At 41.1% G+C, this 27,446-nt stretch overlaps 1 protein-coding gene and 1 long non-coding RNA gene across 44 annotated transcripts in view; one reads left to right on the top strand and one right to left on the bottom strand.

Moving 5' to 3' along the window:
- The window catches only part of rims2a (regulating synaptic membrane exocytosis 2a), a 1,173,408-nt gene that overhangs the window by 563,596 nt on the left and 582,366 nt on the right, over positions 1-27,446 (bottom strand). The gene's annotated exons all lie outside the window — the stretch shown is intronic.
- LOC122549122 (uncharacterized) overlaps positions 12,826-27,446 on the top strand; it is a 71,795-nt gene continuing 57,174 nt past the window's right edge. The window contains exons 1-2 of the long non-coding RNA XR_015756982.1: positions 12,826-12,879; positions 15,980-16,073. This is a non-coding gene — a long non-coding RNA (uncharacterized LOC122549122). The remainder of the gene's footprint in view (positions 12,880-15,979; positions 16,074-27,446) is intronic.

The following is a 27,446-nucleotide window of genomic DNA, read 5'->3' as shown; positions in this document are numbered from 1 at the left end:
ACCAGGGGTTAATTAGATCAAAATAAAAACTGAAAGAACCATGAATGCTGTAAATCAGAAACAAAACCCGAAGTTGCCAAAAACATTCAGCAGGTCTGGCAACATCTATGAAGGGAAATCAAAGTTAAGGTTTCAGTCCAGTGACCTTTCCTCAGAAAGGAGATTCTGAGGAAGGATCACTGGACCTGAAACATTAACTTGGATTTCTCTTCACAGATGTTGCCAGACCTGCTGTGCTTTTCCAGCAACATCGTTTTTTTTGTTTCTGGCTAATTAGTTTAGTTGGTCGTATGGCTGGTTTGTAATGCAGGGTGACTCCAACAGCATGAGTTCAATTCCCAAAGTAGCAAAGGTCACTATGAAGGACTCTCCTTCTCAGCATCTCCCCTCAGATGCATGGTGACCCTCAGATTAAGTCACAGCAATCATCTCTCTCCCCCTCTCTCTCTAATGAGAGAGCAGTCCTATGGTCTGGTAAGGCTTCAGAGATTTAACATTACTTTACCCACATGTCAACTATATGCTGCCTACAGCAACTGGTTGAGGGAAAGGACACCTGGTGTGACAAGGTGATAAAATATATTTCATTTCTGTTCATAACCCAAAATGTCCACTACAAGCACAAGACACTTGAACATTGAGGACTGTACTTACAGATCACTTAAACCTTTTTATTTCCGTTGAAACAGGTGGGCAAGGGGAAACAAATTCTCAAGCACAAAAAAACAAAATTTTAGGATACTGACTATTTATTTACAATGCATAAGAAATATTTTATTCCACTATATAGTCAGTAGGAACAAATGGTTCATTTTAAGGCATTCTCCTGGAATTCTGTACTTGAGATGTCACATCGATTGTTACCAAACACCAGTCTCAGTGGCCTGCTTATTCACGTAGTTAGCTAACTAGAAAGATATTGCTGGTAACATTTTGTGCAAGGAGATGGAGATAAATATTTCTTACATGTGATAAGCTAAATAGTAATGCACACCAGTTTATGTGAATATAATGGCTTGAAACAAACTCAGGACTCTAAATAATAACAGGTACTTAATAATCTGATACATAATCTAAATTACAATAACGCATGATTTTTCAGACCCTTTGTGAAACACTTTAAATAAAGTCATATAATTTCACTGCTAATATTTTAAGTACAAGGAGAAATTATATTAAGATTGATAAAACAGAAAAGTCAGATAATCTTCAATTTTAACAACAGAGACAAAATATTGAGGCCAATTTATCAGTCATAATATGAGAAAAGCTTTGGATGAGTTTTCCAGGTAAGAGCTGTATCCAAGTATGGAAACTGCAGAAACAACTGCTTGTTCAAAGATGTTCACAGAAGTACGCAATGATGGAATCTGAAATTATCAGGCCCCAAAATTCCCAGGAGATACACCAAGGCTTCATCCTGAATTCTCTCTCATGCATAAAAATTGACAAAGGGTCAAGTTTGGATGTCCCCTAGACCCAGCCACTTCTAATTTTACAACTGTTCAACTTGTCTATTTTGGTGAAGTAGGTATTTGAAATCCGAACTGAGTGACTTGAAAGTAGGGTCAGAGCCAGTGGGAGACTTGGGAAAGAGGGTCAGAGGTCAGTATTCAATGTGAGATTGAGTGGGGGTCATGAATTGTCTTGGGAATGTGAGGAGCATTTGGTGCCAGTTGTGTGTTTTGGATCTGCATGTAAGGTGTGAGGGAATGAGGTGGTATAGGTTGGCATGGGTAATGCATGTGGGATTATTGTGGGGTATAAAAGGGCAAGCCTTGTTTTTTGTTTTATTCTTTCTTTAAAAACGACTTTAAGGTACTGGGACAATAAGGCAGCCCTATTACCCAGAACCCTCTGGAAGGGCAATGGTCAATCATTCCAGCATCAGCCATTATCCTGGTCCAAGCCTCTGGTCAGGTTTAACAAAATCCAGCTCATGGTGCACAGACTGTTGCCTAATTCAAAAATGGAAATTCATGCATGTGAATTCTTAGCTGTTCTATTAGATCTCTGGCTTTTTATACCCATGGGGCCGACACCTGCACAAAACATGTTTCCACTTGGAAGGTCCAAGAATGGAACATCAGTTGGAGAATCTGTGTATCATGTTACATTTCCTGCACATAATGCGCTTCAGGAAATACTCCTTCATATTTCTACATGTGAGTAGGGGCAAGGAGGGGCAGGAGAGGCATATCCAGATGCCATAATTAAACAACAATAACCAAGAAATCCAATAGTGAATTAAAAATAAACTTCTTCATTCAAAGAGCATACGAGTATATGAGGAAGGAACAAGAGTAAGCCAGTCAGCCCTTTGATTCTGCTCCACTATTCAGTAAGATCATGGCTGATCCAATGTTAACCTCATGTCTTTAGTTCTGCATTTCCCCGGCAATCTTCATTCTCTTGGTAATCAAGATTCTAACTACTCTGCCTTAAAAATATTTTAAAATATTTAAAGATTCTACATCCAATAATTAATGAGAAATGGAATTCCAAACACACTCAATCTTCAGAGAAAACAATATTACCTCATCTGTTGAAAATGGACAACCCTGATTTTTAAACAAATGCCCCTCATTCGACATTCTCCACAACAGGAAACATCTTTTCAACATCCACATTGACAAGCTCCTCTGAGTATTTTAATGAAGTCACCTTTTGACTCTTCGAAACTCAACAGCATACAAGCCTAGCCTGTCTAGGTATTCTGTTCTTTCCAGGTATTCTTTTATTCATGGACTGTGCACAGTGCTGCCTCGGCCAGAATTTATTGCTCAGAGGGCAGTTATGAATCAACCACATTGCTGTGGGTCAGGACCAGGCAAGAACAGCAGATTTTCTGCCCTAAAGGGTACCAGTGAACCAGGTGGTTTTCCAATAATGTTTTCATCATTATCAATTGACTGTTAATTCCAAATTTTAATTGAATTCAAATTCCACCAACTGCCAAGGAAGGATTGAAATTCAGGTCTCCCAAATCCAGTTGACAGTAAACTTATTCTGAACTGCTACCAATGTATTAACAACCTTCCCGAAGTACAATGAACAGTACAGCACATACTCCAGATGTGAGCTCACCAATGCCATGTATAACTCAATTTCTGCACTTGCATTCAATTCCTTCACAATGAAGCATAGCATTCTATTGGATTTCCTGATGACATATTTTATCTGCATATTACCCTTCTGTGATTCATACACTGGAACACCCAGATCTCTCTGCATCCTTTCACCATTTAGATAACATGTGCTTTTTTAAATTCTTTCTCCAAAAATGAACAATCTCTCAGTTTCCCATTTGCCAGAACTTTGTCCACTCAATTAACTAACCTACATTTGTTGGTAGGCTCCTTAAGTCCTCCTCACAACTCACTTACCCAACCCCTCACTTTGGTGTCATCAGCAAATTTAACCATCATATCTTCAATCGCTTCACACAAAACTTTTATATAAATTTTAAAGAGTTGAGGCCCAAGAACTGATCCCTGGAGCATTCATGACAAAAGCCAGCTGAAAAAGACTCAGTTATTCTTACTTTCTGCTTCCTGTTAGCCAGAAAATCTACGACCCATGTCACTATGTTACCCTTACACCATGAATTTTTAGATCCACAACATCCTTTGATATTGCTCCTCATCAAATGGCTCCTGGAAATCTAAATGCAACATATCCAATAGTTTCTCTTTATCTACAACATAAGTTATTTTTTTCAAATATATTTATTAAACATGATTTCCCTTGTCAAAACCATGTTGACTCTGCTTGATTACCTTGACCATATCCAAGTGCCCTTGAAAAACATCTTTAATCATAGCTTCTAATGTTTTCCTTAAGCTAACTGGCTTGCAGTTTCCTGCTTTCTATCTTTTCTTTTTTAATAAAAGGAGAAACATGAGCCATTTTCCAAACAAATGGAACTTTCCAGATTCTCATGAGTTTTGGAAAATTAATACCATGCATCAACTATTTTACTGGCTACTTCTTTTAAGAACCTAGGTTGAAATCCATCAGAACCTGGGGACTTGCCAACTCACAGTTCCAACAATTTATTATGCATGAGGGGCAAGAATGTGGAATTCACTATCAGAGGGAAATAATCATGTCAGTACATTGAAGCAAAGCTAGGCACACAAGGGAGAAAGAAATGAATGTTTACAATGATTTAGATAGGAGGGATGAATGGGTATTCAAGTGCAGCATATAAATTTGCATGGCCCAAGTGGTCTGAATGGCCTGTTTCTGTACTGTAGCTCCAATACAGTTAATATCAATGCTGTTACCACCAGCTTTGTATTGCTCTGCACATGTCAATGCCCTACACTTGCCACACAGTGACTTCAGATTACATTCCCTACAGTGTGGAAACAGGCCCTTCAGCCCAACAAGTCCATCTCAACCTTTCGAAGAGTAACCCACCCAGACCCATTTCCCTCTGACTAATGCACCATCACTATGGCCAATTTAGCATGGCCAATTCACCTGATCTGCACATCTTTGGACTGTGGGAGGACCCGAAGGAAACCCACGCAGACGGGGGGGGGGGGGGGGGGGATGTGCAAACTCCACACAGACAGTCGCACAAGGCTGGAATTGAACCTGGGTATCTGGTGCTGTGAGGCAGCAGTGGCGCCCATGGCTTCATGAACATTAGCCAAAGTCACATCGGTAAACTAGCACATAAGATTCATATCATTGGTTTTACTTTTGAATATTAGGAAACAAGTGTAAAACTTGAGAGACAGAGCTTCAGTGGCAGTGAAATTAAATGTTTGTGGATGACATGCCAAAAATGTGGGTTACCTTACGCTGAATAGTGTCAACTTTAGAGTGTTATCAGAGCTGCACTCATCCAGAAAAGACAGGAGTTTTTCATCACACTCTTGATTTGTGCTTTGTAGGTGGTGGAACAAGCTCTGGGAGTCACAAGGTGGGTGACTCACTGCAGAATTCCTAGCTTCTGACCTGCTTGTCATAACTGTATTGAGGTGACTAGTCCAATTCAGTTTCTGGTTAATAGTAAACTCCAGATTGTGAACAATGGGGAATTCAGTGAAGGCAATGCCAATGAATGTTAAGGGACGCCAGTTAGATTCTCTCTCGTTTTGGTTATGTTATGATGTGGAGGTGCCGGTATTGGACTGGGATGGACAAAGTTAAAAATCACACATCACCAGGTTATAGTCCAGCAGTTTTATTTGGAAGTGCAAGCTTTTGGCGTGCTGATCCTTTGTCAGGTAGCTGGTGTTACCAGCTACCTGATGAAGGAGTAGCACTCCAAAAGCTTGTACTTCGAAATAAACCTGTTCAACCTAACCTGGTGTTGTGTAATTTTTAGGAGAAAGTGAGGAGTGCAGATGCTGAAGATCAGAGTCGAGAGTGTAGTGCTGGAAAAGCACAGCAGGTCAGGCAGCATTCGAGGAGCAGGAGAATCAATGTTTCATTGCCTGGCATTAAATGGTGTGAATGTTACTTGCCACTTGTTGACCCAAGCCTGGAAACGGTCCAGGTCGAGTTGTATTTGCTCATGGACTGCTTTAGTATATGAAGTTTCATAAATGGTGCTGAACATTGTGAAGCCAACGGTAAACATCCCCATTTCTAATTGTGTGATGGAGAGATCATGATGATGATGATGCTGAAGACTGAACCAAGGGCATTACTCTGAATAACTCCTGCTGAGATACCCTGGAGTTGAAATAACTGACCTCCAATGAACCTCAAAAAACTTATCTTTGTGCTAGGTATGGCTGCCAACCTGCAGAGAGTTTTTCTCCTGATTCCCAATGACTCAAAGTTTTGCTAGAGCTTCTGGATACCATAGTTGGTAAATGCAACCCTGATGTTGAGAGCCAGTCACTCTCACCTCACCCCTGTAATTCATTCTTTTTTTTCATGTTTGAACTAGGGTTGTATTGAGGTCAGAAACTGAGTGGCCCTGACAGAATCCAAACTGAGCACCAGTAAGCAGATTAATGTGAAGCAATTGCTGCTTAGTAGAACTGTTGATGATTTCCTCCATCACTTTTGATAAAGTTAATCGATGGGCCAGTCATTAGCAGAGTTGGATTTGTGAGGGTTTACTGTGGATACACATAGCTGGAAATGTGTTGCTGGAAAAGCGCAGCAGGTCAGGCAGCATCCAGGGAACAGGAGAATCGATGTTTCGGGCATAAGCCCTTCTTCAGGCCTCCTGAAGAAGGGCTTATGCCCGAAACGTCGATTCTCCTGTTCCCTGGATGCTGCCTGACCTGCTGCGCTTTTCCAACAACACATTTCCAGCTCTGATCTCCAGCATCTGCAGACCTCACTTTCTCCTACTTTGTACATATCCAACCTATAGTAATTGTTGTTATTTTCAACTTTCTGGGATCAAGCTAGGTTTTGTAAAGTCCTTGAATGGATGAGGTGGCTGCATGAGAGGCACGGTCATTTTCCTCCAAGCAAATCACCTTGTCAACTGTGGAGAAGGTGCAGATGATACTCTCCTCCCCTCAGCCCCCAGGACGAGCTCCATTGAAACCCTTAACTGTTCAAGTAAGGGCCTTTCCTCATCTTGGCTAAAACATATTATGGGCAAGTCGGTCACCTGCCTCCTAGGGGAACTATCAGGCAAATCCTGTTTTTCTCAACAGGCTCTGACTTGGGAAATAAGTCAGAGAGCAGGAGATGTGAAAAGCATCCTTTTTTGGGAATTCTTCAGCTCATAAAGGAGAACCCCAGCATGATATCACTTCAGCAGGTCACCTCTATCCTCAACAAGCCATTTTATCGAGGAGTGACTAACCAGCCTCTGTGCTGCTAGACCACACTGACATGATTGTTGAAGAAATTCTCCAGGCTCAGACGTTGAGCATTGATAAACTTTATTGCATAATATCATGGGGAGCACACCTTTCCTTAGTACAGTCCGGTGATACTCCAAAGCACTCCAGTTTGCCGTAGACTTATATATTACAACAGATGCCGAGCTGACAGTTTCTCAGGACTGTAAACAACAAGCTATTGTTTTCAGACCTTGAGTCAATGCATACTCCAGATACTACATTCACCCGTTGATAACATCTGGCTGGGTTGCAGTTTTACTTAACAGGTGTCTGCAGATAAACAATTCAGAAGTTATGTGGTTGTTACAGAATGTTCTAGCAGGCTAGGGGCCACCCAAGGGAAGGGGCCAAGCCAGGTAAAAACAATATCATGACTGACTAAAATGGCTGCAAACAAGCTGGCCAGAAAAAAGCTTCCAGAGTTGTGAGTTGAAACTCCATCACTGCACCATCCTCCTCCAGTTACAGCAATGATACTGATGCTGAGGCTGTTAAGCTGGCAATGCTGTGATTGGCTAGAGGCTCTTGGAGCTGGTCTGCTATTACTAATATTTTTCATAGAATTAATCAACCTGTTCTGACATGTTAACGACACATCTCCATGACAGGTAGAACGTGAACCTGGAACTTCTGAACCAGATGTAGGGACACGATCACTGCATTCTTAACAGTGACCAGTACTCTGGTGTAATAGTCAGTTAAGTACATTAGTGACAGGATATGGGCCCTGGTCATCCCGAGCCACCCCAACATTTGGGTTTGGTTGTATGTCATGAGTCACTGTCACCAATTAAAGCCCTACATTTCACTGAATGCAAAATGAAATTTAAAAAAAAATTCTCCACTAAATACTGTATTTTAATATTGCATCCAGATTGCACTTAACAATGGTTGTTGGTTTTTAGTACATTAACCCTATTTACATTCCCCTCCAACCGACCCCGGTCCATCCCCCCTTGTCTCCCCGTCCCCATGTCTCCACCCCCACACCCGAAAAACAGGAGTCAGATGATAGCATTAAATTCAAAGAATCAGCAAGCCTTGGTAGAAAACAGATGCAATGCTGCCGAAGTACACACCATTAAATTGCTGATTCAGTGCACTATCTTGGCAGCAAATGAACTTAACAGCAGTAAGCATTCAATCGCTTTGACAATTCAATACAAAACTGTGTAAACTATTAATTGGATCATTAATTATTGATGTTGTTTTCACTACAGTTTTGGTCAATCGAGTTCACCAATTTTTGCATGTTAAATGGGGAGGGATTATCTTTCTTTTCTGATTTGTTTGATTCCACTCACTGGACTAAGAAATTCATTGTAGAACATCATAGACAAATATAAACTGCTTGATTGTATCAAGCCTGTGGTTTTAATTGTTTTAAAACACATGAATAAAAGCTGAGAATGGCAGAAGAATGTTGTTTAAATATTGATTAATAAGTAGATCACATTTTTAACCATTAGGATTTAATTCCACTATACTACAGGTACAACTCAATAATAGTTCTCACAGCTCAGTATTTTTTGTTCTGAGGAATGGAAGTAATAAACTGAGAATCACTGTCACACACTCACACCTTGTATTATAACAAACATCATATAGCAAGTTCCTGCTGTTTACAGAGCTTTCACGGTTCATTTCTCCAATCACAACAGTTATTTATGTAACTCATTCCGATCAGAGATGGGTGTAAACATTGCAGACTTTGTACATTGTAGACTGTACATATCTGCACATGTAAAAGTGAAGCTATCTTCAAATATGTTCGATTGGGTTAGTGGGACACACAAAACTTGACTCAGAGAAGGTCAAAACCTATCATAATTTTTTGAAAAGGTACGAGACCATTTTGGACAGGCTATGAACCCTTTTGGATAGTGCCAAGAATAGTTTTGGGGATGAGCAAGTGTCTTTTGTGTGTTAAAAGAAATTTTTTGTGCAAAACAGCGGAGATGCTCATTGGAGTTGTAAAGATATTAAGATACTCTCAAGAAAATTGGAATCTAGCAGATTTAAAAGTTCAGAATTTTAAAGAAAAGTTCTTATTCTTTTACTCTATCAGCTGACACATACTCAATGGCTATAATTATAGGATTTGTCCTGTATGACTGAATTCACAACCTATTATCATCACAGTGGGAGCCTGTCATCTCTCAGTTTCATTCACAATATCAGCATTTTCATATGGGGTCATGAATGCAAATGTTGTTAAAGAAATGTAAATACAGTGAAAGGATTTTATCAACGAATCTGCAAAATTAAAATAGAGTCAAAGTGTGGCACTGGAAGAAGCAAAGTCAGCAGCATCCGAGGATCAGGATAATCAATATTTCGGGCATAAGCCCTTCATCAAAAATTCCTGTGCCACACATTTCAACTCTGACTCTCCAGTAAATGAACTCCTCACTTTCTCCTCCTATGTATTTAAAATAAAGACATACAGTCAAATAGTATGGAAACAGACCCTTCAGTTTGACTCATTTGCACTGACCAGATATCTCAATCTGACCTAGTCCCATTTGCCAGCATTTGGACCATAGTCCTCTAAACCCTTCTTCTTAGCATAGCCATTCAGATGCTTTTTAAATGTGGTAATTGTATCCACCTCCAACACTTCCTCTGGCAGCTAGACATGCACTACCACATGTAGGAAAAGGTTACTGCTTGGGGCCTTTTTAAATCTTTCCCATCTTAACTTAAATCTTTGCCTTCTGGCTTTGGATTCCTTTACCATGGGTAAAAGCCCTTGCCATTATCCTATCCATGCCCCTCATGAGTCTATAAACCTCTAAGGTTTTCTCCCAGCCTCTAACCCTACAGGGGAGAGAGCCCCAGCCTTATTGAGTTCTTTCAGAAGGTGACCAAACAGGTGGATGAGGGTAAAGCAGTTGATGTAGTGTATATGGATTTCAGTAAGGTGTTTGATAAGGTTCCCTATGGTAGGCTATTGCACAAAATACAGAGGCATGGGATTGAGGGTGATTTAGCAGTTTGGATCAGAAATTGGCAAGCTGAAAGACAACAAAGGGTGATGGTTGATGAGAAATATTCATCCTGGAATTCAGTTACTAGTGAGGTACTGCAAGGATCTGTTTTGGGTCCACTGTTATTTGTCATTTATATAAATGACCTGGATGAGGGCATAGAAGGATGGGTTAGTAAACTTGCGGATAACACGAAGGTCGGTAGAGTTGTGGATATTGACAAAGAATGCTGTAGGTTACAGAGAGACATAGGTATGCTGCAGAACTAGGCTAAGAGGTGGCTAATAGAGTTTATTGCAGAAAAGTGTGAGGTGATTCACTTTGGAAGGAGCAACAGAAATGCAGAGTACTACGCTAACGGTAAGGTTCTTGGTAGTGTAGATGAGCAGAGAGATTTTTTTAGATTAGATTACTTACAGTGTGGAAACAGGCCCTTCGGCCCAACAAGTCCACACCGCCCCGTCGAAGCGCAATCCACCCATACCCCTACATTTAACCCTTACCTAACACTACGGGCAATTTAGCATGGCCAATTCACCTGACCTGCACATCTTTGGACTGTGGGAGGAAACCGGAGCACCCGGAGGAAACCCACGCAGACACGGGAAGAATGTGCAAACTCCACACAGTCAGTCGCCTGAGGCGGGAATTGAACCCAGGTCTCTGGCGCTGTGAGGCAGCAGTGCTAACTACAGTGCCACCGTGCATCTTGGTGTCCATATACATAGATCCTTGGAAGTTGCCCCCCAGGTTGACAGGGTTGTTAAGAAGGCATACGGTGTGTTAGCTTTTATTGGTAGAGGGATTGAGTTTCAATAGTCAATTGGAGTTCATGTTTTACAAAATCATTTCCCAACTGACCGTTCATTTTACAGCCAAATCGTGTTGACAAAATGCACATCATAAGAGAATGACTTGTACTCAATGCTTTGACCAATAAAATCAAGCATGCCAAATGTTTTCTTCACAAATGCTGAGAACATTATTTTGTTTCATATCAGCATGGGTCCTGAGGTCATCCCCTGATGGACACAGAGAATTGGCATGGAGAGTGCAAGGCCAAATGGTTGTGTGAGATGTGGGATTGATAAGCATGAGCTAATACTAAGTTGGCATTGGGCATAGAGTTGGTAAGTTAAGTCGTCATATGGTTGTTCACTCATTAGACAGAGTTGACTAGAGATGGCTTAACCTGAGGGTCTCCATGCCTCAGATGAGGGGAGAAATTGAAAAGGCAAGTCCTTCATGTTAACCTCTGCCGGTGCAGTAATTGACATCACGTGGCATCGCATCAGTCAACTACTCATCAGAAGTCCAGCTAACTAAGCTATTCAACCCCCTGGGGTGGGCGTAGGAGAGGGGCTGATGTTGTTGTGGGGCAAGGGTGGTGCTTGAGGTAGCAATGAATGTGGCAAAATGAATCTCGGTACTAAGGGCTATAAGAGAATGATGGCAAAAGGGCTGTTTTTTGTTCTTTCTTGTACTTTAAAGTCAATAAAACAAATTGCCAGAGCAATAAATCAGCTTTTCAGGCAAAAAGCCTCCACAATGTTTTGGGAGAACTGAGTCTCATTAACACATAAAGCACCCAGAATTGCTTCCCAGAATTGAAATCTTATGATATGGGGTACTACATTTGAAAAGTCAGAAATTTTTATTATGACGTGCCTTACTCTTTTTTGACCTGTATGGTCAAAGCTGTCAGACTTTCTTTTGTCTTTATTCTTTCAAGGTAGGACAACACCTACACCGCAGTCTCACATTGCCAGGGACCTGGGTTTGTTACCAGCTTGGGTTACTGCATATGTGGAGTTTGCACATTCTCACCTTATCTGCATGCATTTCCTCTGGGTGATCCAGTTTCCTCCCACAGTCCAAATGTGTGCAGATTATGTGGATTGGTCATGCTAATTTGCCCCACAGTGTCCAGGGATGTGCAGGTTCGGTGGATTAGCCATTGGAAATTTAGGATTACAGGGATAGATAATGGGGTTAGTCTAGGTGGGATGCTCTTTGGAGGAAGAGTGTAGACTTGATGAACCGAATGGCCTGCTTCCACACTGAAGAGATTCTATGATTCAAGGGGTTTGATGTCACTGGCTGAGTCAGCATTTATTGCCCATCCCTGATTAGCCTCGAGAAGCTGCCTTCTTAAAACCTCTGTCCATTTCAATACAGGTATTCCTAGAATGTCACTGGGGAGGGAGTTACCAGATTTTGACCTAGCAACAGAAGGAACACCAAGATATTTCTGACTTAGAATAGCAAGTGGCTTGGAGTAGAGTTTGTAAGTAGTGATGTTCCCATGTGTCTGTCACTGTTGTCTTTCTAGATGATAATGGTTGTGTGTTTGGAAAGTGCTGTCTAATTAGCCTTGGTGAATTTTTGTAGTGCATTTTGTAGACGATGCACAATGCTATTACTGAGCATTGGTGGTGTACAGAATGAATGTTTGTGGATATTGTGCCAAATAAACAGGCTGCTTTGTCTTGCATGGTATCAAGCTTTGAGTGTTGCTGGTGCTGCACTCATCTAAGTAAGCGGGGAGTATTCCATTACACTCCTGACTTGTGCCTTTTGATGGTTATCAAGGGAGTCAGGAGGTGAGTTAGGTACAAGATGTTAGGTGAGATATTGCAGGAAGATTTCTACTCTTTGACCTGATTTTGCAGTCACAGTGTTTTTTGACTAGCCAGCTCAATTTCTGGTCAATAGTCATCCCCAGGATGTTGACAGTTGTACATTCAATGATGGCAACACCATTGAATGTCAAGGGCCTGTAGTCAGATTCGATCTTGTTGAAAATGGTCATTGTCTGGCACTTTTATAATGCGCATGTCACTTGTCACTTATTATCCCAAATCTGGATGCTGCCCAAGTGTTGTGTCATTTGCAAATGAATCACTTCTCTATCACATGATGCTGAACATTGTGCAGACATTAGTAAACATCCCTCCTTCTGACCTTATGATGGAGAGAGGATCATTGACGAAGCAGCTGAAGCTGGTTCTTTCTCGGCCACAACCCCAAGGAACTGTCACAGGGGTGTCCTAGAGGTGAGGTAACTGATGTCTAACAACCGTTGTGTTTGTGCCAGTAGTGATTTTTCCCCCAGATTCCCAATGATTCTGGTTTTGTGGGAGCTGTTTGACGTTACACTTTGTTAAATGCAGCCTTGATGTCAAGGCCAGTTACACTCACATTACTTCTGGAGTTTAGCTCTTTTGTCCACATTTGAACCACGGCTGTAATGTAGTCAGGAGCTGAGTGGCCCTGGTGGGACCCAAACTGAGCAGTCAACAAGTTATTGCTAAACAAGTGCTGCTTGATAGCATTGTTGATGACATCTTCCATCAGTTTACTGATGATTAAAAGTAGACTGATGGGACGGTAACCGTTAGAATTGGATCTGTCCTGCTTTTTATGCACAGGAAAACAGCCTTAAATAAAAGCAAAATAGTACAGATACTGCAAATCTGAATAAAAACAAAAAGTGCTAGAGAAATTCTGCAGGTTTGTCCAGATCTGTAGATAGAGAAACAGACTTAACATTTCAAGTCCAGTATGACTCATCTTCTGATGATGGTGTTACAGCATTACAGTCATGGAGTTTTTAGAGCACAGAAAGAAGCCCTTTGGCCCATTATGTCTGTACCGGTCAAATGTCCATCTAATCTAATCCCATTTTCCAGCAATTGTCCCAAGCATTGTATCCTATGGTATTTAAATTCTCATTTAAATATCTATGAAATGTCTTGAGGTTTCCCATCTCTGTCACCTTTTTTAGGCAATGAGTTCAAAATACTCATAACCTTTTACTTTCCTCAAATCCACTTTAAATTTCCAACCTCTATTCCTTAAAACTGTCTCCCGATTATTGAACTCTCTCTGTAGAAAAAGGTTTCAACCTACTTACCCCTTGTAACTTCAGATACCTCAATCAGATCTCCCCCTTCTGCCTTATCTGCTCTAAGACTATCTAGTCTCTAGAGTAGGATTGCTCTAGATCAGGTGGCATTCTATTGAAACATCCTTCCCACAGTGTGGAGACCAGAATTGCATACAGTTATCCAGCCATGGCCTATTTAAGGTTTATACAGCTCCATCATAACCTCCTTGCTTTTGAATTCAATGCTGTGACTGAGACATGATGTGGACGAGCCAGTGTTGGACTGAGGTGGACAAAATTAAAAATTACACAACTCCAGGTTTTAGTTCCAAAAGCTAGTACTTCCAAATAAACTTGTTGGACTCAAACCTGGTACTGTGAGATTTTTAACTGTGACTAAGACAGACAGGTATTCCAAATGCTGCCTTATCTACCTGTCCTGCTGCTTCCAATGATCTATGGACATGCACACCAAGAACTGTTGGACTTCCTAGCGTCCTATCATACACCTTTGCCTTGTTACTGTGCCCAAAATGTATCACCTCACACTTTTCAAGACTGAATTCCATTCACCATTGTTTAGCCCATCTGATCACTTGTTAATATATTTTTGTACTCTAAGGTTTTCCTTCTTGTTATTTACCACACTATTTTTTTGTCACCTGCTAACATATTGATCAAAGCTCCTACATTCATGTCGAGATCATGAATTTACATAACAAACAGTAAGGGATTCAACACCGAACCTGTGATATGGCACTGGACACAGGCTTCCATTCGCAAAAATAAACCTTCCCTCTCTTCTGCCTGCCATTAAGCCAGTTTTGATCCAATTTCTCAAATTGTCCTTGATCCCATGGGTCCTTTAACTTCTGAAACTGTCTGCGAGACCTTGTCAAATTCTTTACTGAAGTCTATGTTGACTATATTAACTGCATTACCCTCATCTACTTTTGCTTGACGGGTCTGTAAGAGAGCATTCCCAATTTTGGCACTCGCCCCCAAATATTGAAATGAATGGCTTTGCAGGGTAAATAGGGCTGTGTTTTACCACTGTTATTGCTGGTTTTTAGCTGATGCCATGAAATCCGCCAAGGTTCATACCTTTCCTTTGAGGCTTTTTAAGCCATTGATATAATTGAATGGATTGATGGGCCATTTAATCACATTGTTGTAATAAAAACTGACTGCAGAAGCTTCTACAGATAATCTACGAGGAAAAGACTGGTGAAGACAAATGTAGGTCTCTTGCAATTAGAATCAAGTGAATTTATAATGGATAACAAAGAGATGGTAGACCAGTTGAACAAATACTTAGCGTCTTCACTGAGAATGACACAAATAATCTTCAGGAAATGCTTGGGGACAGAGGGTCAAGCACGAAGGAGGAACTGAAGGAAATTCTTATTAGTCAGGAAATGGTATTGGGAAAATTGTTGAAATTAATCCAATATATCCCCAGGACCTGATGTTCAGCATTCCAGAGTCCTTAAGGAAGTGGCCCTAAAAATAGTGGATGGATCGGTGATCATTTTCCAGTGTTCTGTAGACTCGGGATAAGGTCTAATGGACTGGCGGGTGGCTAATGTAACCCCACTCATTAAAAAAAGAGGGAGAGAGAAGGTGGGAAATTATAGGCTGATTAGCCTGACATCAATGGTGGGGAAAATGCTGAGCATCTGGAAAGTGGTGATAGAATTAGTACTTGTTGGTATGGATTCTCTAGAGGGAAATCATGCTTTGCAAATCATCTGGAATTCTTTGAGGATGTGACCAGCAGAGCGGATATGGGTGAACCAGTAGATCTCGTGTATCTGGACTTTCAAAAGACTTTGACAAAGTTCCACACTAAATTACATGGATTGCGTAGGGATGGGATGCTCTTTGGAGGGACAGTGCAGAGTCAAAGGGTCAAATGGCTTCTTTCTGCACTGTAAAGATTCTTTGTTCTAAGAAAAGAGAGAAGGCTCGTCACTTCAAATAAAAATTGAACTGTTTTCGACAAATGTCTCTTGCACTTGGGAAGTAAATGAATAAAGTGTTATCTATAGATATGACTTCATTCAGAATCAATCCTAATAAAGTAAACAAAATTCAACACAGTTTCAAATTGAGCAAACCAAATGTGAATTCTACTGTCATCTGTCAAACCCTTCACTGGTTGCTAATGAGACAGGGATCCAGCATGCAGATATAGTTAAAAGGATAAATGTTCACAGTTGATGCACTGAAACCTTGTTCTGATATCCATTTTCTTGTTATTTAAGGTGTTGCTGCAGCTTCACCAATCTGGCTATGAAGAGCAATCCATCAAGTAGCAGTTACTTCTTTACTGATGATCGGGAGATTTTGGGTCAGGAGGTGAGCTAATCTGGTGAAGCAAAAAAGGGGCTTCCTACTCCTCAGAAAATAATAGGATATTGACATAAAAGAAACTAAGGACATATGCTTCCCAATCATAAAAGGCACCTATAACACCAAACAAATCATGAGAAAACATTGTACTGGTATTCATTTCCAGAGGAATGATATTGAAAAGCCAAGAAGTTAGGTTAAACGTTTATCACACTGATTTATTTATAGTATTATATTTTTCTTTTTACAGGAGTCTAATCTGTCTTTTTAAAATGGCACAGAAACTTACAAGGTGACTTCAAGAAGATACATTATGTTGATTCACTGCTGCTAGAAAAGCAGATAGACTTATTTAAGCATCAATCACGATAGGGGACATTGAGAATTTGATTACTCAATTGGACAATACAATGAATTCTTCTCATGGTGTCAGAGTTACAAGTTTCTGTAAGAACACGAGACTGGATGGATGCCACAAGAAATTCCATCATAACCAATTTTGCTTTGAGAAACAATGATTCAAAGATAACTTATCTTGTAAGATACTTTTATTTGCAGAGCTTCCCAAGAAGGATTCTGAGAGGCACTCTCAGAAAGGTAGAGTTATCAGTCATAGGAAGCCCAGGGAGAAATAATTTCAGAAATCAACTGCTGCTCTGCTATGAGAGTGGCAGGTAATGTGCAAGTGCTGTAACACCAGAACTAGCAAGGAACAAGAAACCTTCTCTCCTTCTCCCTAAATGTGCTTCACCTACTGAGTTCATCTGTACAAGTAAGCTTCACCTATTCTGCTGCAGGATCTATGATATCTGCTGAATGCTAAAAGTAAATTTTAACCCTTTCACCTCAAACAGAGAAATTTTCAAGCAAGCCAGGCCTGCAATAATCAAACTAATCTTACTTTCATATGAATAAGTATCTTTTATCCATGCTTACTTTTAAAATTTGAACATGTGTTTTCATCACATAACTTTATCACTTTTACTTGAATAACAAAGCAATGAGTTTGCTATGAACTACCCTATAAGCTGAAGACTATTTTTTTTCTGCTAGTTATTTTTAAACTGGAATACTTGAAAACTAAAAGGAAATTCAATAAGTTTTACAAATTTACAGTTCTTGCAGCACACATTGTGCAGTTATGACACTTAGTTACAACTTTGATCAAGCCACACTTGGAGTCAGGCCCCCAAAAAGGATAATAAAAGTCCTAACAAAGGTGAGAGAGAGAGGTAAATTGAGAGGGCACAATTATCAGGAAACATTAAACAGGCTGTAGCTCTTTTCGATATAGTCTGAGAGATTATCTAATAGAGATCTTTTAAGCTATTGAATATTTATTAAAGATTTTTAAGGTTTGAAAGTCTGGCACAGTGAAGTTGAAGTCAGATTGGTCAGGGGAAAGTACAGTTTTCAGGCTTAGATTTCAAAGTAATAGTATTTATTGTACAATAATGCTATACATGATACTCACAATTATACCAGCTATTAGGAAAGGAGTAAACTATTTTCTTTGCATGTTCACGTTCTTGTCCACATGCTCACATGGGCGACAGCAGTGGAGCCTCGTGTAGTGCAGTTTAGATTAGATTAGATTAGATTGGATTCCCGACAATGTGGAAACAGGCCCTTTGGCCCAACCAGTCCACACCGACCCTCCGAAGAGTAACCCACCCAGACCCATTTCCTTCTGACTAATGCACCTAACACTACGGGCAACTTAGCATGGCCAATTCACCGTTTAAACTCTACTCAGATGTTGCTATTTAGGCTCAGTGATGTGCAGCTGTAACACCACCATAAGGCTTCTCTAGAATACTGAAGCCCCAACACAGAAAGTACACATTCAAGATGCTTCCACTTGTGGATTTCTCAAACCAAAAGCCATAAATATGAGTGTGTCATGCATAAATCCAACAAAAGTATTAAGAATTAAGAGAAAATTCTTTACTCAGGGAATGTAGAATACTCTACCACATAAAGTGAGTGAGGTGAGGTGAGTTGTAGAGATGCAAATAAACACAATGGAAATAGAAAGATATTGATAGAACATAGAACATAGAAGAATACAGCGCAGTACAGGCCCTTTGGCCCTCGATGTTGCGCCGATCCAAGCCCACCTAACCTATACTAACCCACTATCCTCCATATACCTATCCAATGCCCGCTTAAATGCCCATAAAGAGGGAGAGTCCACCACTGCTACTGGCAGGGCATTCCATGAACTTACGACTCGCTGAGTGAAGAACCTACCCCTAACTTCAGTCCTATATCTACCCCCCCTTAATTTAAAGCTATGCCCCCTTGTAATACCCGACTCCATACGCGGGAAAAGGTTCACACTGTCAACCCTATCTAACCCCCTAATCATCTTGTACACCTCAATCAAGTCACCTCTAAACCTTCTTTTCTCTAGTGAAAACAGCCCCAAGTGTCTCAGTCTTTCCTCATACGATCTTCCTTCCATACCAGGCAACATCCTGGTAAACCTCCTCTGCACCCGTTCCAGTGCCTCCACATCCTTCCTATAGTATGGCGACCAAAACTGCACACAATATTCCAGATGCGGCCGCACCAGAGTCTTATACAACTGCATCATGACCTCAGGACTCCGGAACTCAATTCCTCTACCAATAAAAGCCAGTACGCCATATGCCTTCCTCACCGCACTATTTACCTGGGTGGCAACTTTCAGAGATCTGTGTACATGGACACCAAGATCCCTCTGCTCATCCACACTACCAAGTATCCGACCATTAGCCCAGTACCTCATCTTTTTGTTATTCTTCCCAAAGTGAATCACCTCACACTTAGCTACATTGAATTCCATTTGCCACCTTTCTGCCCAGCTCTGCAGCTTCTCTATATCCTGCTGTAACCTGCCACATCCTTCCTCACTGTCAACAACTCCTCCGACTTTCGTATCATCTGCAAACTTGCTCACCCAACCTTCTAACCCCTCTTCCAGGTCATTTATAAAAATGACAAACAGCAATGGTCCCAAAACAGATCCTTGCGGAACACCGCTAGTGACGGCACTCCATGAAGAAACTTTGCCATCAACTACTACCCTCTGTCTTCTTCCATCCAGCCAATTCCTAATCCAAACCTCCAACTCACCCTCAATGCCATATCTCCGTATTTTCTGCAGTAGCCTACCATGGGGAACCTTATCAAACGCCTTACTAAAATCCATATATACCACATCTACCGCTTTCCCCTCATCAACCTCCTTCGTCACCTTTTCAAAGAATTCAATAAGGTTTGTGAGGCACGACCTGCCCTTCACAAAACCATGCTGACTATCCTTGATCACATTATTCCTATCCAGATGTGCATAAATCCTATCCCTTACAATTCTCTCTAAGACTTTGCCCACAACAGAAGTGAGACTCACCGGCCTATAGTTACTAGGGTTATCCCTACTCCCCTTTTTGAACAAGGGAACCACATTTGCTATCCTCCAGTCTTCTGGCACTACTCCTGTAGACAAAGAGGACATAAAAATCAAGGCCAATGGCTCTGCAATCTCCTCCCTTGCTTCCCAGAGAATCCTAGGATAAATGCCATCAGGCCCAGGGGACTTATCTATTTTCACCTTTTCCAGGATTTCCAACACCTCTTCTCTACATACCTCAAAGCCATCCATTCTACTTATTGGTGTCTCAGTATTCACATCGACGACAATGCCCTGTTCCTGAGTAAATACTGAAGAAAAGTATTCATTCAGTGTCTCCCCAATCTCTTCCGCCTCCACACGCAACTTCCCACTACTATCCTTGACTGGACCTATTCCTACCCTAGTCATTCTTTTATTCCTAACATACCTATAGAAAGCCTTAGGGTTTTCCCTAATCCTACCGACTAAGGACCTTTCATGTCCCCTCCTTGCTGCTCTTAGCTCTCTCTTCAGGTCCTTCCTGGCTACCCTATAACTCTCAATCGCCCCAATTGAACCTTCACGTCTCATCTTGAGATAGGCCGCCCTCTTCCATTTAACAAGGGATTCCAATTCCTTATTAAACCACGGCTCCCTCGCACGACCCTTTCCTCCCTGCCTGACAGGTACATAATTATCAAGGACACTCAATAGTTGCTCCTTGAACAAGCTCCACATATCATTTACACTCTTGCCTTGGAGTCTACTTTTCCAAGCCACACATCCTAAATCATGCCTCACCGCATCATAATTTCCCTGACCCCAGCTATAACTCTTGCCCTGTAGTACACACTTATCCCTCTCCATCACGAGAGTAAAAATCACCGAATTATGGTCACTATCCCCAAAGTGCTCACCTACCTCTAATTCTAACACCTGGCCTGGTTCGTTACCCAGAACCAAATCCAGTATGGCCTCACCTTTTGTTGGCCTATCTACATATTGTGTCAGGAAACTCTCCTGCACACATTGAACAAACACTGACCCATCTAACGAACTTGAGCTATAGCTTTCCCAATCAATATCAGGAAAGTTAAAGTCCCCCATAACAACCACCCTATTACTGTCACTCATCTCCTGAATCACCTTCCCTATCCTTTCTTCAATGATTCTAGGACTATTAGGAGGCCTGTAAAAGACTCCTAACAGGGTGACCTCACCTTTCCTATTCCTAACCTCAGCCCAAACTACCTCAGACGGCAGGTCCTCATCCGTCGTCCTTTCCACCACTGTAATACTATCTTTGACAAGCAATGCCACACCTCCCCCTCTTTTACCCCCACCTCTGACCCTACTAAAACATTTAAATCCAGGAACCTGCAACAGCCAATCCTGTCCCTGTTCTAGCCATGTCTCCGTAATAGCCACAACATCGAAGTCCCAGGTACCAACCCACGCTGCAAGTTCACCTACCTTATTTCGTATACTTCTTGCATTGAAGTATACACACTTCAAGCCACTTTCCTGTTTACAGACACCCTCCTTGGAAATTGATGCCATGTTCCTAACCTCCCTACACTCCAGGCCCTGCACCCTGAAGCTACAATCTGGGTTCCCATGCCCCTGCAGAGTTAGTTTAAACCCCCCCCAAGAGCACTAGCAAACCTCCCCCCAAGGATACTGGTGCCCCTCAGGTTCAGGTGTAGACCATCCTGTTTATAGAGGTCCCACCGTCCCCAGAAAGAACCCCAGTTATCCAAAAACCGGAATCCCTCCCTCCTGCACCATCCCTGTAGCCACGCATTTAAGTGTTCTCTTTCCCTATTCCTCGACTCTCGATCACGTGGCACGGGTAACAAACCAGAGACAACAACTCTGTTCGTTCTAACTATGAGCTTCCAACCTAGCTCCCTGAAAGCCTGTCTAACATCCTCGGCACTCCTCCTACCTATGTCGTTGGTGCCAATATGGACCACGACTTCGGGCTGCTCCCCCTCCCCCTCCAGGACCCGGAAAACACGATCAGAGACATCACGTACCCTTGCACCTGGAAGGCAACATACCAAACGTGATTCTCTCTCGTTCCCACAAAACCGCCTATCTGTGCCCCTAACTATCGAGTCCCCAATTACTACTGCTCTGCTCTTCTTCACCCTTCCCTTCTGAGTAACGGGGACAGGCTCCGTGCCAGAGACCTGAGCCCCGTTACTTACCCCTGGTAAGTCATCCCCCCCACAAGTATCCAAAACGGTATACTTGTTCTTGAGGGGAACGGCCGCAGGGGGTCCCTGCACTAGCTGCTTCCTCCCAGTCCCCCTCACTGTCACCCATTTGCCAGATAGGGTGAAATAAAGTAAAAGGGCATAAAGCTAGCCTATTCTGGTAATCACTGCAATTATGTTCTTGATCCAATTGAGTTCCTGATCAAATTGATGATCCACTCAACCTCCCCAGTGAAGGTTGAGTACTTGGTGATAACAGTGTTCATGTTATCATGTCAGATGGTTTGGCTCTCATTCTGATCAGTAATTTTGCTATTTCTGATTGGCTCTATTGCAAGTAATCATGTTCATTCACTGTGTGCCACCCTTCTCAATAACTGTCCTGAAGAAAGAATTCTCTTGTAATGTTTGTTTTATTCATTCTTTGGAAGTAGAAGTGCTAGTTTGCCAGTTGGACAAGAACCCAACAGTATATTATTAACTTTCTTTAAGCTAATTATTGGTCATAAGGGTGACACTATTTTGTTTTATGGAATATGTTGTTGTAGAAAAACATACCAGAACACAAAAATTACAAATTTTACATGCAGCGGAATAGGTATCACTATAAAGTGAACAAAAGCTTTGTTAAAGGGTTAGCTCTTAAGCAGTATCTTAAGACAGAAGACAAATTATGGAAAAGAATTCTAAAGACTGTGTCTGAGTCGCTGCACACATAGCCATTATAATGTAAACAGGAATTCTGAGGCTGAAATGGTTGAGGTTGGATTATAAATTGCCTTGAAGTTTACAGAAAAAGGGAGAAACAAAGATTTAAACGATTACCAGGTAAACTGGTTACTTCATACACAGGTAGGCAGTTTTTCTGCTAAACTCAGGTAATAGGTTGTACCAGCATAACCAGTTGCCTGCCTTGGGTGAATTAATAAAATTCATTGTTTCAATCTGTTGAACAAATACCATAGAAAGCTTATTGTTAGCAGAAAGATTAGTATTCCCACCGACCATAAAAAAGACCAGGGTTCAATTCCCTGAGGGTAAGAGGCTGATCTCTGTGATTAGCTGTGGATGAAGAAGGGTGTGTTTCGAGAAGATTGTGTTTCAAATCCTACCCCAGGCGATGGCATAACACAAACAGCTTGAACAAATACCATCCCAGGTGGTTGATTTTAATGTATGAATGAACTTTTATTTACCTGGATGGCAGTGATTTGCAATGAGATAGCAGAGTTCTCTAACTTCACAGCCACAGCACATAATTCTACCTACTACAGCACCTTTCCAAATGTTCATTTTATTCAGAAAAATATTTTGAAATTGATTCATCTCAAGTCCTCAACATCCCCAAGTTATTATTTGCTTGTAATCACTAATGAGCAAAATTTTATTTAATTTCATCCTTTGAATAACCAAGGGCACCCAAAATATCTTGCCCTCCTTTCACTTTTTTACCCACCAAAAAAAGTCATCTTTGCCAGTCCCAGGAATTATATATGCCTGGCTGGGCAAGCAATTTACTTTCTATCCCTAATTGCCCTTAAGACTGTGGCAGTGAGCCTGCCTTTCTGAACTGCTACAGTCCTTGGGGTATAACTGTACTGTCAGTGCAATTATGGAAGGAGTTGTTAAAAAACCGTTTGGAACCCTTGACAGGTCCAGAACAGAAAATTTGAAAAAGCAATGTGACCACTGGTGCCCATTGCTAGAAGAATCAAATGTTGGTTCGGTCAGATTTGGTGTATTCTTTACGGTCATGATCTTCATATTGCAAAAGAAGAGATGCAGGGAGATGTGGGGAGGGATTATCAAAGAAAACAGAGATTTTAAGTATCGAGTAACAATGTAGAGGTTGGGGATATTTTTCTCCACCAAATGGTAGGTTAAGTGGTGCCCTTCTGGAGAATTCCAAAATTATGAAAAGGCCTGTTAGCATAGAGAGGTTTAAAAGATGTTTCCAATTATGAGGAGGCCAAAACAGGGACCATTTCAAATCACTGAAGTGATTAACACAGAAAACCAGATAGATGCATGAGAGAGAAAGGAATACAAGGATTTGCAGATAAAGTTAAGTGTAATAGCATTGGGTTGGTGAAATCTTTCATTTGGTATGAGAAGAGTCACCAAAGGATTGTAAAGTGGCAAATGTGACATCCTTGCTTAAGAGCTTTCCAAATAACTGCACAAGTAAAACTTTCTTTTGAAGTGTTTGGACTCGAAACATGAACTTTCTTTTTTAGCCCAGATGGCAGTCAGTGGCAAAGCTACTGGCAAACCCAGATGACAGTTGGTGGTGAGGGACTCAGCACAGCACAGGGAAGAGCATACCCTCAAGGGGAGCGTGGGCCCAGTACAAGGGAAAGGGAACCCTCATGGGCAAAGCCCAGCACGGAGCGACTACAGGCCCATGGTCACAGAAGGACAATAATGTTGAACTTATAAATGTATTTCTTTATTTTCCTACTTTATATTAAGAACAGTAAAATTGACTTTTTAACTTATTTCTTTATTTTTCTATTTTATACCTAAAATTTCGTACCTAGGTACCTTTGAACCAAAAATGGCACTAGGAATGGGAACTTTGCACACTTTTCACTGTAGTCCTGTACTAGAGTATATCCGATAATAAAGCGAATTCTAATTCTTTCTCTACAGATTTTGCCAGATCTGTTGAGTTCCCTCAGCATTTTGTTTTTTATTTTAGATTTCTAGCATCTGCAGTATTTTAATTTAGTTTAACAGTCAGTTGTGAACAAGTTTTAGAAACAATAATTATTGGAAAAAACACATAAAAAAGGATTCAGTTAATAAAGGAGCGCCAGCACCTTTGACTATCTTGACTGAAGTGCAGAAAATGAAAAGTCAAAATAAATGGTTATTTCTCAGATGAGATAATATTACGTAGCACAGGAATAGCCCATTCAGCTTGATGAGCCTGTTCTGCCATTCAGTAAGATCATAGTTAAACTGCGGCCCAACTCTATACATCTCCTTCCATACTTTTGTTTAACAAAATACTTATCTATCTCAGATTTAAAATTAACTGATGAGCATCCACTGTCATTTATGGAAGAGCACTGCAAATCTCTACCACTCTTTGTAGAAAGAGGTACTTCATAACATCTCTCCTGAAATGTCCAGCTTTAATTTCAGACTATGGTTAGAATCTTCAACTAGTAGAAAAAGTGTATCTTTAACTACCCTGTCTTTTACAGCTATTATCTTAAAGACTTCAATCAGATTATCCCTTAACCTTCTAAACCCCAGGGAAAACAGGCCTAGTTTTTATAATTACTCCTCATAACTTAACCCTCAAGTCCAGGTATCATTCTTGTAAGCCTATGTTTACAACCTCCAAGGCCAATGTGTCTTTCTAAGATGTGGTACCGAGATATCCTTACAGCAGATGTTTTAATCAAAGTTTGATTCTAGAATAGAATAAAATTGCATGATTTACCATGAATACCAAACTTGGAATTTTTTTGTACTGTGTCTCAATTTCACAGAATGTCAGATCCTTAGATTACTTTTGTGAAATCTAGTAACATGTCAATCTTCAAAACTTTGGTTGTGGTGGTTGAAGCTATAAGTACCAACAAAGTGCATGTAGAGAACAGGAGCTACTACACAGGTTGAAAATGCAGACACAATCAATATTAGCAGCTTCAGTAAAATCAATACAACAGTGAGTATCAGCAGAAAGCAAAGTTCTACAGCTAATTTTAGCATTCTCCATACTTAGTATACTTTTTAAAACAATTGAAAATGGTACTTGAATGATTAAAATGGTTTCTGAATAATTTTTAGAATGTTATTACTGCTGACTAGCGGAAACAGTACCTCCTGTATGTCAAACTAATTGTATCAAACAGAACAGGCAAAATCTTACATGGTCTAAAAGACATGGCAAAATATGTGGTTGAATCAGACGATGAAACAAAAGAAGAAATTACTGGAGAAACCTGGCCAGTCCAGCAGCATTTATGGAGAAAAAGCACAATCAATGTTTTGGGACCTACCTGTGCCGTGAAAAGTGCCAGCAGTAGGTTGTCAATCATAGGGGATGATTGTTTGTTAAAAACCTTATTGATGGTCCAATCCACATCATTAACCTTCAGAAATCTAACTTAAATATGCCAAACAAACTAGATATTGAGAATCTGGGGACTTTAGCTCACCGTTTAGTCTGAAGAATCTATGTTGGAACCGTGCATCAACATTTCTGATAAATTTACAGTACATTTCTGCGCCAGCAACTATCGTTGTATCCAGCTCAAGGACTCGACTCTGCATCTCTGAGCTCTTCACTCGCTTTCACAAAACTTTGAACCTACCTGGATGGTCACAACATCCATGTCTTGCCTTTTTGAACTTTACCCCCTCAACCCGAGATATCAGAAGTACTTCTGTCTTGCCTTGCTGTTTAGTGTAGATAAAACACAAGATAGCTTGCCATGTTGCCTGCAGCCTTAGTCAAGGGGAATAGACTTCAGTTAGCAACATGCCAGCACACTAAGACAAAAACAGCCTTTGATAACAGTCTAAAGGGCTTGGACGTAGTCAGTCAGCCACTTGCGTTGGTCAGAGTCAGGACGCTCTCCGCTTAAGGGGTGAACAGCTGTGTGTTGGGTAGTCTATCACTGTCTTAACACTTTCTACCCTATTGTGGGCTGTTTTCCTCCTGGAATGAGATAGAGGTGGATATAAGTGATAAAGATCAGTGGCACAGCTGTTACTTTTGGTGCAGATGGGAAGAGCAGATGGCCCAAGTGAGTGAGTTGACAGTGAAGAGGCCACACAGGGGTTGGGATGGGTGAAAGCAAATGAAGGAAAATCTTGCGGCCAATAGCGAGTGTAGTAGGGCATCAGTCTTGGTGGGAAGTGGGTATAGTTGTTGAGACAGAGAGAGTATGATGTATCAGAGTGAAGTTGGTGACACTTACACTCCAGAGTGGTAAAGGTCCCTACTGACAACGAAGGACACTGATTTTCACTTGGTTTCCATGTCCCAGGCAAATGTCAGGAATTGTGCAATGCAGCTCCAGACTGATAGTGCTTGTCAGGGTGCAACATTGGCTTTTAAAGATGGTGTGGATGCAATGGGGTGTCAGTGATTTCAAGGATATTCACTGAGTGGCGAATTGCTCTGGGAACAGCCTGTGGGAGGGTGGGGCCACAACTAAATATGAAGGACACTATGGAACAGAGTAAATAGTTGATGTGGCGCATTTGGTAGGAAGCAACTAAGATTCAAGATGTCAAATTCTCCAAACAACATGACACACCTAAAATTTAACCGAAAGTATAAGATTCAGCTCAAAGGGTTTCACAGCACCAGAGACCCAGGTTCGATTCCAGCCTCGGGTAACTGTCTGTGTGGAGTTTGCATATTCTTCCAGTGTCTGCATGGGTTTCCTCCAGGTGTTCCGGTTTCCTCCCAGAAACCAAAGATGTGCAAGTTAGGTGAATTGGCCTCACTAAATTGCCATAGTGTTTAGGGATGTTTATGTGAGGTGCATTAGTCAGGAAATGTAAAGTAAAAAGTTAGGGGAATGGGTCTTGGTGGGATACTCGTCAGAGGGTCAGTGTGGACTTGTTGGGCCTAATGGCCTGTTTCCACACTGTAGGGATTCTATGATTCAAACACTCAATTAGGAGATCGTAAAGCATGAGCAATTATCTTTTATTTTTGAATTATGGCCAGGCTTCTGAATGACAGATGCATATATTTAAGCAAGAGACAGGCATTTCACAGATCTGAATTTACTATTAACACATATA

This window comes from Chiloscyllium plagiosum, unplaced genomic scaffold (assembly GCF_037043375.1).
Source record: "Chiloscyllium plagiosum isolate Xiang-an unplaced genomic scaffold, Cpla_swu_hap1 HiC_scaffold_4, whole genome shotgun sequence".
Classification (NCBI taxonomy): Eukaryota; Metazoa; Chordata; class Chondrichthyes; order Orectolobiformes; family Hemiscylliidae; genus Chiloscyllium; species Chiloscyllium plagiosum.
Note: the sequence above shows the minus strand (reverse complement) of the source record. Positions and strands in the feature narration are given on the sequence as shown.